The sequence below is a fragment of the Coregonus lavaretus genome, assembly GCF_964263955.1.
Source record: "Coregonus lavaretus genome assembly, chromosome: 16".
NCBI lineage: Eukaryota > Metazoa > Chordata > Actinopteri > Salmoniformes > Salmonidae > Coregonus > Coregonus lavaretus.
In genome coordinates this window covers 43,216,092-43,228,883 of record NC_140003.1, presented here as the reverse complement: position 1 = coordinate 43,228,883, position 12,792 = coordinate 43,216,092, and positions in this window count along the sequence as shown.

Sequence of the window (12,792 nt, the reverse complement as noted above, 5' to 3'; positions counted from 1 at the left end):
GTTGGAGTCATTAAAACTCATTTTTCAACCACTCCACACATTTCTTGTTAACAAACTATAGTTTTGGCAAGTCAGTTAGGACATCTACGTAATTTTTCCAACAATTGTTTACAGACAGATTATTTCACTTATAATTCACTGTATCACAATTCCAGTGGGTCAGAAGTTTACATACACTAAGTTGACTGTGCCTTTAAACAGCTTGGACAATTCCAGAAAATGATGTTATGGCTTTAGAAGCTTCTGATAGGCTAATTGACATCATTTGAGTCAATTGGAGGTGTACCTGTGAATGTATTTCAAGGCCTACCTTCAAACTCAGTGCCTCTTTGCTTGACATCATGGGCAAATCAAAAGAAAATCAGCCAAGACCTCAGAAAAACATTTGTAGACCTCCACAAGTCTGGTTAATCCCTGGGAGCAATGTCCAAGCGCCTGAAGGTACCACGTTCGTCTGTACAAACAATAGTACGCAAGTATAAACACCATGGGACCACGCAGACGTCATACGCGAAGGAGACGCATTCTGTCTCCTAGAGATGAACGTACTTTGGTGCGAAAAGTGCAAATCAATCCCAGAACAACAGCAAAGGACCTTGTGAAGATACTGGAGGAAACAGGTACAAAAGTATCTATATCCACAGTATAACGAGTCCTATATCGACATAACCTGAAAGTCCACTCAGCAAGGAAGAAGCCACTGCTCCAAAACCGCCATTAAAAAAGCCAGACTACGGTTTGCAACTGCACATGGGGACAAAGATCGTACTTTCTGGAGAAATGTCCTCTGGTTTCAAGAAACAAAAATAGAACTGTGTGGATATATTGAAGCAACATCCCAAGACATCAGTCAGGAAGTTAAAGCTTGGTCGCAAATGGGTCTTCCAAATGGACAATGACCACAAGCATACTTCCAAAGTTGTGGCAAAATGGCTTAAGGACAACAAAGTCAAGGTATTGGAGTGGCCATCACAAAGCCCTGACCTCAATCCTATAGAAAATGTGTGGGCAGAACTGAAAAAGTGTTTGCGAGCAAGGAGGCCTATAAACCTGACTCAGTTACACCAGCTCTGTCAGGAGGAATGGGCCAAAATTCACCCAACTTATTGTGGGAAGCTTGTGGAAGTCTACCCGAAATCATTCTCTCTACTATTATTCTGACATTTCACATTCTCAAAATAAAGTGGTGATCCTAACTGACCTAAAATAGGGAATTTTTACTAGGATTAAATGTCAGGAATTGTGAAAAACTGAGTTTAAATGTATTTGGCTAAGGTGTATGTAATCTTCCGACTTCAACTGTATGTCAAGTCTGAGAAGGGATAGTCTTCACACTTTGTGAACCACTCTGAAATACTATAACCAGCCAAATGTATATATACACACACAAAATAATTTTCATATTCAAACTCCAGAAATACAAAGTAAAGTTCAGCCCTGAAAGACCTGAACAATAAATAATCTATGAATATAAAAACACAGCAAAAATATACCAGATATATACTTCTAATGTCTATGCATTCTCATCGACGGGGCTGTAGTGGAACAGGTTGAGAGCTTCAAGTTCCTTGGTGTCCACATCACCAACGAACTATCATGGTCCAAACACACCAAGACAGTCGTGAAGAGGGCACGACAAAGCCTATTCCACCTCAGGAGACTGAAAATATTTGGCATGGGTCCTCAGATCCTCAAAAAATTCTACAGCTGCACCATCGAGAGCATCCTGACTGGTTGCATCACCGCCTGGTATGGCAACTGCTTGGCCTCTGACCGCAAGGCACTACAGAGGGTAGTGCGTACGGCCCAGTACATCACTGGGGCCAAGCTTTCTGCCATCCAGGACCTCTATACCAGGCGGTGTCAGAGGAAGGCCCTCAAAATTGTCAAAGACTCCAGCCACCCTAGTCATAGACTGTTCTCTCTGCTACCGCACGGCAAGCGGTACCGGAGTGCCAAGTCTAGGTCCAAAATACTTCTCAACAGCTTCTACCCCCAAGCCATAAGACTCCTGAACAGCTAATCATGGCTACCCGGACTATTTGCACTGCCCCCCGACCCCATCTTTTTACGCTGCTGCTACTCTGTTAATTATTTATGCAAAGTCACTTTAACTCTACCCACATGTACATATTACTTCAACTACCTCAACTAGCCGGTGCCCCCGCACATTGACTCTGCACCGGTACCCCCATGTATATATAGCCTCCCTACTGTTATTTTATTTTACTTCTGCTCTTTTTTTCTCAACACTTATTTGTTGTTGTTTTATTTTACTTTTTTATTAAAAATAAATGCACTGTTGGTTAAGGGCTGTAAGTAAGCATTTCACTGTAATGTCTGCACCTGTTGTATTCGGCGCATGTGGCCAATAAAATTTGATTTGATTTGAATAAGATTAGAGTACTGTAGATTAGAGGAATACAGAATATGCATGCAGTCACAGAGAGGTAGATCTGAACACAGCCTAGCCTGCCACACTCCTGGAGACCAGGGAGAGTCACATACCATACATACTCTGCAGCACGCGTAGTTGCTCTGTGATGCGTGATTTGAAGGAGTCAGGCACAGGAGGGTAAATCACAGTATACAGAGTTTATTCCGTAATCCAGCGTAACCAGTCCAGTGCGCAAAACAGGCGCACTGGAACAAGCATGCACACAGGGAAAATACCCCGGCAATACAAAATACTGAGCTCAACCGAGCTACTAATCCTCACAATGAACAATCACCCACAAGGACAAGGGGGGCAGAGGGAACACTTAAACACGTACTAATGAGGGGAATATGAACCAGGTGTGTGGAATTGACAAGACAAAACAAATGGAATGATGAGATGTGGAGCGGCAGTGGCTAGACGGCCGGTGACGACGAACGCCGAAGCCTGCCCGAACAAGGAGAGGAGGCAGCTTCAGAGGAAGTCGTGACATGCTCTCTCTCTCCCCTGAGATCCTTTACAGATACTGTTCACTATATAGATTATAGATCAAGATACTGTTCACTATATAGATCAAGATACTGTTCACTATATAGATCAAGATACTGTTCACTATATAGATCAAGATACTGTTCACTATATATATTATAGATCAAGATACTGTTCACTATATAGATCAAGATACTGTTCACTATATAGATCAAGATACTGTTCACTATATAGATCAAGATACTGTTCACTATATAGATCAAGATACTGTTCACTATATAGATTAGATTATGATATAGATTATAGATCAAGATACTGTTCACTATATAAATCAAGATACTGTTCACTATATAGATTATAGATCAAGATACTGTTCAGTATATAGATTATAGATCAAGATACTGTTCAGTATATAGATTATTATATAGATTATAGATCAAGATACTGTTCACTATTGGAAGGTTTATGCTCTTGTACTCTAATGGTCTAATTGTGTTGCTGTCCTGGACCAGCTTGCTTAGGGGACTCTTCTCCAGGTTCATCTCTCTGTAGGTGATGGCTTTGTTATGGAAGGTTTGGGAATCGCTTCCTTTTAGGTGGTTGTAGAATTTAACAGCTCTTTTCTGGATTTTGATAATTAGCGGGTATTGGCCTAATTCTGCTCTGCATGCATTATTTGGTGTTTTACGTTGTACACGGTGGATATTTTTGCAGAAGTCTGCATGCAGAGTCTCAATTTGGTGTTTGTCCCATTTTGTGAATTCTTGGTTGGTGAGCGGACCCCAGACCTCACAACCATAAAGAGCAATGGGTTCTATAACTGATTCATGTATTTTTAGCCAGATCCTAATTGGTATGTTGAATTTTATGTTCCTTTTGATGGTATAGAAGGCCCTTCTTGCCTTGTCTCTCAGATCGTTCACAGCTTTGTGGAAGTTACCTGTGGCGCTGATGTTTAGGCCGAGGTATGTATAGTTTTTTGTGTGCTCTAGGGCAACAGTGTCTAGATGGAATTTGTATTTGTGGTCCTGGCAACTGGACCTTTTTTGGAACACCATTACTTTTGTCTTACTGAGATTTACTGTCAGGGCCCAGGTCTGACAGAATCTGTGCAGAAGATCTAGGTGCTGCTGTAGGCCCTCCTTGGTTGGTGACAGAAGCACCAGATCATCAGCAAACAGTAGACATTTTACTTCAGATTCTAGTAGTCTCTCTCTCTCTCTCTCTCTCTCTCTCAGCATGGAGTCAACCACTGTGTGTATGTGTGTTGTATGTGTGCATTCTTCCCCCACTCCCTGTCCCCAGTTCAACTTATAGCTACCCAACAGAGCCAGTGAGAAGAGTGACAGGTTGCTGTCTATCACAGTGGCCCTTTTAGATTAGACTGCACTGCATCTGAACACAAGTGTGGGTTTTGCACTGAGAATTTCACACGCACGCACGCACGCACGCACACACTTTAGCCAATCCCGATGTGCAATTATAATCAACTCTATCCGAGACATATGTTTGTATATACAGTGGCTTCAGAAAGTATTCATACCCCTTGACTTATTCCACATTTTGTTGTGTTACAGCCTGGATTCAAAATTGATCAAATTGATTTTTTTTTCTCTCACCAATATACGCACAATACTCCATCATCACAAAGTGAAAATGTGCTTTTAGAAAGTTTTGCAAATGTATTGAAAATGAAATACAGAAATATCACATTTACATAAGTATTCACAGCCCTGAGTCAATACATTTTAAAATCACCTTTAGCAGCGATTACAGAGTCTTTATGGGCAAGTCTCTAAGAGCCTTGCATACCTGGATTGTACAATATTTGCACTTTATTATTTTTTTAATTCTTCAAGCTCTGTCAAGTTGGTTGTTGATCATTGCTAGACAAGTCTTGCCATAGATCTTCAAGCTGATTTAAGTCAAAATTGTAACTAGGCCACTCAGGAACATTCAATGTTGTCTTGGAAAGCAACTCCAGTGTATATTTGGCCTTGTGTTTTAGGTTATTGTCCTGTTGAAAGGTGAATGTGTCTCCCAGTGTCTGTTGGAAAGCAGACTGAACCAGGTTTTCCTCAAAGATTTAGCCTGTGCTTAGATCTATTCTGTTTCGTTTTATCCTAAAAAAAAACTCCCTAGTCCTTGCCAATGACAAGCATACCCATAACATGATGCAGCCATCACCATACTTGAAAATATGAAGCGTTGTACTCAGTGAGGTGTTGTGTTGGATTGGCCCCAAACATAACGCTTTGTATTCAGAACATAAAGTTAAATTCTTTGCCACATTTTTTGCAGTTTTACTTTAGTGCCTTATTGCAAACAGGATGCATGTTTTGGAATAATTGTATTATGTACAGGCTTCCTTCTTTTCACTCTGTCAATTACGTTAGTATTGTGGAGTGATAATAATGTTGTTGATCCATCCTCAGTTTTCTCCTTTCACAGCCATTCAACTCTGTAACTATTTTAAAGTCACCATTGGCCTCATGGTGAAATCCCTGAGTGGTTTCCTTCCTCTCCGGCAACTGAGTTAGGAAGGATGCCTGTATCTTAGTGACTAATCAAAACAAATCCATCTAGCTAGCTTTCAGCTGACTGGTGTTACCTAGCTAGAAAGGCTAGCTGCTGGACTTTGGACAAGCAACCTAACATTAGCTAACGTTAGCTAGCTAGCTGGCTACCTAGCTAATCAAAATATCTGTTTGCATTTATTGGTTATTCTCAGCTTGAATACCACCATATACAGTGATTTCAGAAAGTATTCACACTCCTTAAAATGTATTACATTTTCTGTCACTGATCTACACACAATACCCCATAATGTCAAAGTGGAATTTTGTTTGTAGAACATTTTTTAAATTAATAAAACATTAAAAGCTGAAATGTCTTGAGTCAATAAGTATTCAACCCCTTAGTTATGGCCAGCCTAAATAAGTTCAGGAGTAAAAATATGCTTAACAAATCGCATAATAAGTTGCATGGACTAATTCCGTGTTCAATAATAGTGGTTAACATGATTTTTGAATGACTACCCAATCTCTGTACCTCACACATACAATTATCTGTAAGGTCCCTCAATCGAGTAGTGAATTTCAAAACACAGATTCAACCACAAAGCAGTTTCATTCCTCTCCGGCAACTGAGTTAGGAAAGACGCCTGTATCAGGGAGCTTTTCCAATGCCTCGCAAAGAACGGCACTGATTGGTAGATGGGTAAAAAATAAAAAGCAGACGCTGAACATCCCTTTGAGCATGGTGAAGTTATTAATTACACTTTGGATGGTGTATCAATACACCCAGTCACTACAAAGATACAGGCATCTTTCCTAACTCAGTTGCCGGAGAGGAATGAAACTGCTCAGGGATTCCACCATGAGGCCAATGGTGATTTTAGTTGAGATATGATTAAACTGAAAATGGATCAACAACATTGTAGTTACTCCACAATACTAACCTAAATGATAGAGTGAAAAAAAAAGGAAGTCTGTACAGAATAAAAATACTCCAAAACATGCATCCTGTTTGCAACAAGGCACTTAAAGCTGCAATATGTAACTTTTTGGGCGACCCGACCAAATTCACATAGACATGTGTGTTATAGAACTAATTCTCATTGAAAGCAAGTCTAATAAGTGGTAGATCTGTTCTATGTGCTTTATTTCTATGTTTCCCGTTCTTAAATTTCATTTTTGTGTCTTTTACTTTCGGTTTTGTACACTATCTTCAAACAGCTGAAAATACAATATTTTGGGTTATAGAAAATATATTTCACAGCGGTTTAGATGGTACAATGATTCTTTACACTACGCTTGCTTGTTTTGTTTCAAAAATTAAGCAAACTATTATAATTTTTGCAAGCAAGAAATGGCGGCGTTATTTCTGCATAGTGCATCTATAAGTAATACTGCAAAAGAAGTGGCAAAGAAATTCACTTTTTGTATTACTTTCTTTATTCGATATTTCTGTATTTCATTTTAAATTAATTTGCAAAAATTTCTAAAAACATGTTTTGACTTTGTCATTATGGGGTACTGTGTGTAGATGGGTGAGAAAAAAATATTTAATCAATTTTGAATTCAGGCTGTAACACAACAAAATGTGGAATAAGTCAAGGGGTATGAATACTTTCTGAAAGCACTGTAGCTAGCTCTCTACAGTATCCTAGGTTTGTTCGTGTACGCTTCTCATGACTGGCAGCCTGGTGCGAGCAGCTGTGTTGTTGCCGAGCAACCGATCCAGTGTTAGAACTCTGAGCTTCGGCAAAAAAAATAGATGTTAGCATTGTCAAAATGCTCCAAAAATGTAGCAAAACTGTTGCCCCTATTAACGTATTTAGTCCGAAAGGTGGCAAGTCTAATGATCACTTTATGAACGTCGAGATATTGAGCTACACTACCAGTCAAAAGTTTGGACACATCTACTCATTCAAGGGTTTTTCTTTATTATAGGTTTACAGAAGATAGCCCTATTTGGTAAAAGACCAAGTCCATATTATGGCAAGAACAGCTGAAATAAGCAAAGAGAAACGACAGTCCATCATTACTTTAAGACATGAAGGTCAGTCAATACGGAACATTTCAAGAACTTTGAAAGTTTCTTCAACTGCAGTCGCAAAAACCATCAAGCGCTATGATGAAACTGGCTCTCATGAGGACTGCCACAGGAATGGAAGACCCAGAGATACCTCTGCCGCAGAGGATAAGTTATTTAGAGTTACCAGCCTCAGAAATTGCAGCCCAAATAAATGTTCAAGACACAGACACATCAACATCAACTGTTCAGAAGGGACTGTGTGAATCAGGCCTTCATGGTTGAATTGCTGCAAAGAAACCACTACTAAAGGACACCAATAAGAAAAAAATAAAATAAGAAGACTAGACCTGCTTGGGCCAAGAAACACAAGCAATGGACATTCGACCGGTGGAAATGTGTCCTTTGGTCTGGAGTCCAAATTTGAGATTTGTGGTTCCAACCGCTGTGTCTTTGTGAGACATCATTTGTTTTTCAACAGGACAATGACCCAACACAACTCCAGGCTGTGTAAGGGCTATTTTACCAAGAGAGTGATGGAATGCTGCATCAGATGACCTGGCCTCCACAATCCCCCAACCTCAACCCAATTGAGCTGGTTTGGGATGAGTCGGACGGCAGAGTGCTCAGCATATGTGGGAACTCCTTCAAGACTGTTGGAAAAACATTCCAGGTGAAGCTGGTTGAGAGAATGCCAAGAGTGTGCAAAGCTGTCATAAAGGGTGTCTATTTGAAGAATCTCAAATATAAAGTATATTTCGATTTGTTTAACAGTATTTTGGTTACTACATGATTCCATGTGTGTTATTTCATAGTTTGATGCCTTCACTATTATTCTACAATGTAGAAAACAGTAAAAATAAAGAAAAACCCTTGAATGAGTAGGGGTGTCCAAACTTTTGACTGGTACTGTAGGTCGGGGCAAGAAGTTGTATTTTTTTCCTTATGCCGGACGGCTCATGACGAGAGGCAGGGAGTGTGTTGGCTACCTCCAATCAAGTTGATTTGTGAAGTTTCATCAACGTTGGTGTCATATTGGCTTTGATATGATGGTAGGGAGATTTGTATGTAGCATTGAGCTTCAATCAATCCCTACTATAGTCGTGCCGAACGGCGCGACTATAATGGATGAGTCCCACTACTCTGTGGCTGAGTCCCACTACTCTGTGGCTGAGTCCCACTACTCTGTGGCTGAGTCCCACTACTCTGTGGCTGAGTCCCACTACTCTGTGGCTGAGTCCCACTACTCTGTGGCTGAGTCCCACTACTCTGTGGCTGAGCCCCAGTACTCCTAAATGGAGTCAGTTAACATCTCAATTAAAAATCAATTACAATTGGACAGGGTGAGAAGGCTAGAGGAGGATGATAGCAGCTAGCATGGTGGTAATGTCAGTATCTGACGTCGCTGCAGGATCTGAGATACTCTCTACTCAGTCTGTCTGTTTTTCAAATACTCTCTTCTTTCTCTGTCACTTACTATCCCACATATCCTCCCTCTCTCCTTCTCTCCTTCTCTCTCCATCTCTCTTTCCTTCTCTCTCTCTCTCTCTCTCTCTCTCTCCTTCTCTCCTCTCCTTCTCTCTCTGTGAGTCAGCCTTATCCAGACAGACATGTGCTGCATGGGCTTCCTTTTTCCCCGTCCAAAGTCAGACACGGTTTAGCAAGCTTTACACCTAGCCTACCTGCACACACCCTTACCCAGCACACTACAGAGACACACGCTTACCCAGCACACTACAGAGACACACCCTTACCCAGCACACTACAGAGACACACCCTTACCCAGCACACTACAGAGACACACCCTTACCCAGCACACTACAGAGACACACCCTTACCCAGCACACTACAGAGACACACGCTTACCCAGCACACTACAGAGACACACCCTTACCCAGCACACTACAGAGACACACCCTTACCCAGCACACTACAGAGACACACCCTTACCCAGCACACTACAGAGACACACCCTTACCCAGCACACTACAGAGACACACGCTTACCCAGCACACTACAGAGACACACCCTTACCCAGCACACTACAGAGACACACCCTTACCCAGCACACTACAGAGACACACCCTTACCCAGCACACTACAGAGACACACCCTTACCCAGCACACTACAGAGACACACGCTTACCCAGCACACTACAGAGACACACCCTTACCCAGCACACTACAGACACACACCCTTACCCAGCACACTACAGACACACACCCTTACCCAGCACACTACAGACACACACCTAGTCTACCTACACACACCCTTACACAGCTCAAATAAGCAAAGAGAAACGACAGTCCATCATTACTTTAAAGACATGAAGTTCAGTCAATACGGAACATTTCAAGAACATTGAAAGTTTCTTCAAGTGCAGTCGCAAAAACCATCAAGCGCTATGATGAAACTGGCTCTCATGAGGACTGCCACAGGAATGGAAGACCCAGAGTTACCTCTGCTGCAGAGGATAAGTTCATTAGAGTTACCAGCCTCAGAAATTGTAGCCCAAGTAAATGCTTCACAGAATTCAAGTCAAAGACATCTCAACATCAACTGTTCAGAGGGGACTGTGTGAATCAGGCCTTCATGGTTGAATTGCTGCAAAGAAACCACTAGTAAAGGACACCAATAAGAAGAAGAGACCTGCTTGGGCCAAGAAACACAAGCAATGGACATTAGACTGGTGGAAATTTGTCCTGTATTGAGATTTTTGGTTCCAACCACAGTGTCTTTGTGAGATGCGGTGTGGGTGAACGGATGATCTCCGCATGTGAAGTTCCCACCGAAAAGCATGGATGAGGAGGTGTTATGGTGTGGGGGTGCTTTGCTGGTGACACTGTCTGTGATTTATTTAGAATTCAAGGCACACTTAACCAGCATGGCTACCACAGCATTCTGCAGCGATATGCCATCCCATCTGGTTTGGGCTTAGTGGGACTATCATTTGTTTTTCAACAGGACAATGACCCAACACACCTCCAGGCTGTGTAAGGGCTATTTTACCAATAAGGAGAGTGATGGAGTGCTGCATCAGATGACCTGGCCTCCACAATCACCCAACCTCAACCCAATTGAGATGGTTTGGGATGAGTTGGACCACAGAGTGAAGGAAAAGCAGCCAACAAGTGCTCAGCATATGTGGGAACTCCTTCAAGACTGTTGGAAAAGCATTACACATGAAGCTGGTTGAGAGAATGCCAAGAGTGTGCAAAGCTGTCATCAAGGCAAAGGGTTGCTACTTTGAAGAATCTAAAATCTAAAATATATATTTGTTTAGCACTTTTTTGGTTACCACATGATTCCATATGTGTTATTTCATAGTTTTGATGTCTTCACTATTATTCTACAATGTAGAAAATAGTAAAAATAAAGAAAAACGCTTGAATGAGTAGGTGTCCAAAATTTTCACTGGTACTAATAGTGAGGGAAAAAAGTATTTGATCCCCTGCTGATTTTGTACATTTGCCCACTGACAAAGAAATGATCAGTCTATAATTTTAATGGTAGGTTTATTTGAACAGTGAGAGACAGAATAACAACAAAATAATCCAGAAAAACGCATGTCAAAAATGTTATAAATTGATTTGCATTTTAATTGTTTACAGACAGATTATTTCACTTATAATTCACTGTATCACAATTCCAGTGGGTCAGAAGATTACATATACTAAGTTGACTGTGCCTTTAAACAGCTTGGAAAATTCCAGAAAATGATATCATGGCTTTAGAAGCTTCTGATAGGCTAATTGACATCATTTTAGTCAATTGGAGGTGTACCTGTGGATGTATTTCAAGGCCTACCTTCAAACTCAGTGCCTCTTTGCTTGACATCATGGGAAAATCAAAAGAAATCAGCCAAGACCTCAGAAAGAAAATTGTAGACCTACACAAGTCTGGTTCATCCTTGGGAGCAATTTCCAAACACCTGAAGGTACCACGTTCATCTGTACAAACAATAGTACACAAGTATAAACACCATGGGACCACGCAGCCGTCATACCGCTCAGGAAGGAGACGCATTCTGTCTCCTAGAGATTAACGTACTTTGGTGCGAAAAGTGCAAATCAATCCCAGAACAACAGCAAAGGACCTTGTGAAGATGCTGTAGGAAACAGGTACAAAAGTATCTATATCCACAATAAAACGAGTCCTATATCGACATAACCTGAAAGGCCGCTCAGCTAGGAAGAAACCACTGCTCCAAAACTGCCATAAAAAAAGCCAGACTACGGTTTACAACTGCACATGGGGACAAAGATCATACTTTTTGGAGAAATGTCCTCTGGTCTGATGAAACAAAAATAGAACTGTTTGGCCATAATGACCATCGTTATGTTTGGAGGAAAAAGGGGGTCGCTTGCAAGCTGAAGAACACCATCCCAACCGTGAAGCACGGGGGTGGCAGCATCATGCTGTGGGGGTGCTTTGTTGCAGAAGGGACTGGTGCACTTCGCAAAATAGATGGCATAATGAGGAAGGAAAATTATGTGGATATATTGAAGCAACATCTCAAGACATCAGTCAGGAAGTTAAAGTTTGGTTGCAAGTGGGTCTTCCAAATGGACAATGACATTTACATTACATTTTAGTCATTTAGCAGACGCTCTTATCCAGAGCGACTTACAGTTAGTGAATGCATACATTTTTTCATTTTTGTATTTATTTTTTTCATTTTATTTTTTTCATACTGGCCCCCCGTGGGAAACGAACCCACATCCCTGCCGGCCAAACCCTCCCCTACCTTGGACGACGCTGGACCAATTGTGCGCCGCCCATGACCCCAAGCATACTTCCAAAGTTGTGGCAAAATGGCTTAAGGACAGCAAAGTCAAGGTATTGGAGTGGCCATCACAAAGCCCTGACCTCAATACTAGAGAAAATGTGTGGGCAGAACTGAAAAAGCGTGTGTGAGCAAGGAGGCCTACAAACCTGACTCAGTTACACCAGCTCTGTCAGGAGGAATGGGCCAAAATTCAGCCAACTTATTGTTGGAAGCTTGTGGAAGTCTACCCGAAACGTTTGACCCAAGTTAAACAATTTAAAGGCAATGCTACCAAATATTAATTGAGTGTATGTCAACTTCTGACCAACTGGGAATGTGATGAAAGAAATAAAAGCTGAAATAAAAAAATCATTCTCTCTACTATTACTCTGACGTTTCACATTCTTAAAATAAAGTGGTGATCCTAACTGACCTAAGACAGGGAATTTTTACTAGGATTAAATGTCAGGAATTGTGAAAAACTGAGTTTAAATGTATTTGGCTAAGGTGTATGTAAACTTCCGACTTCAACTGTATATACTACCGTTCAAAGGTTTGGGG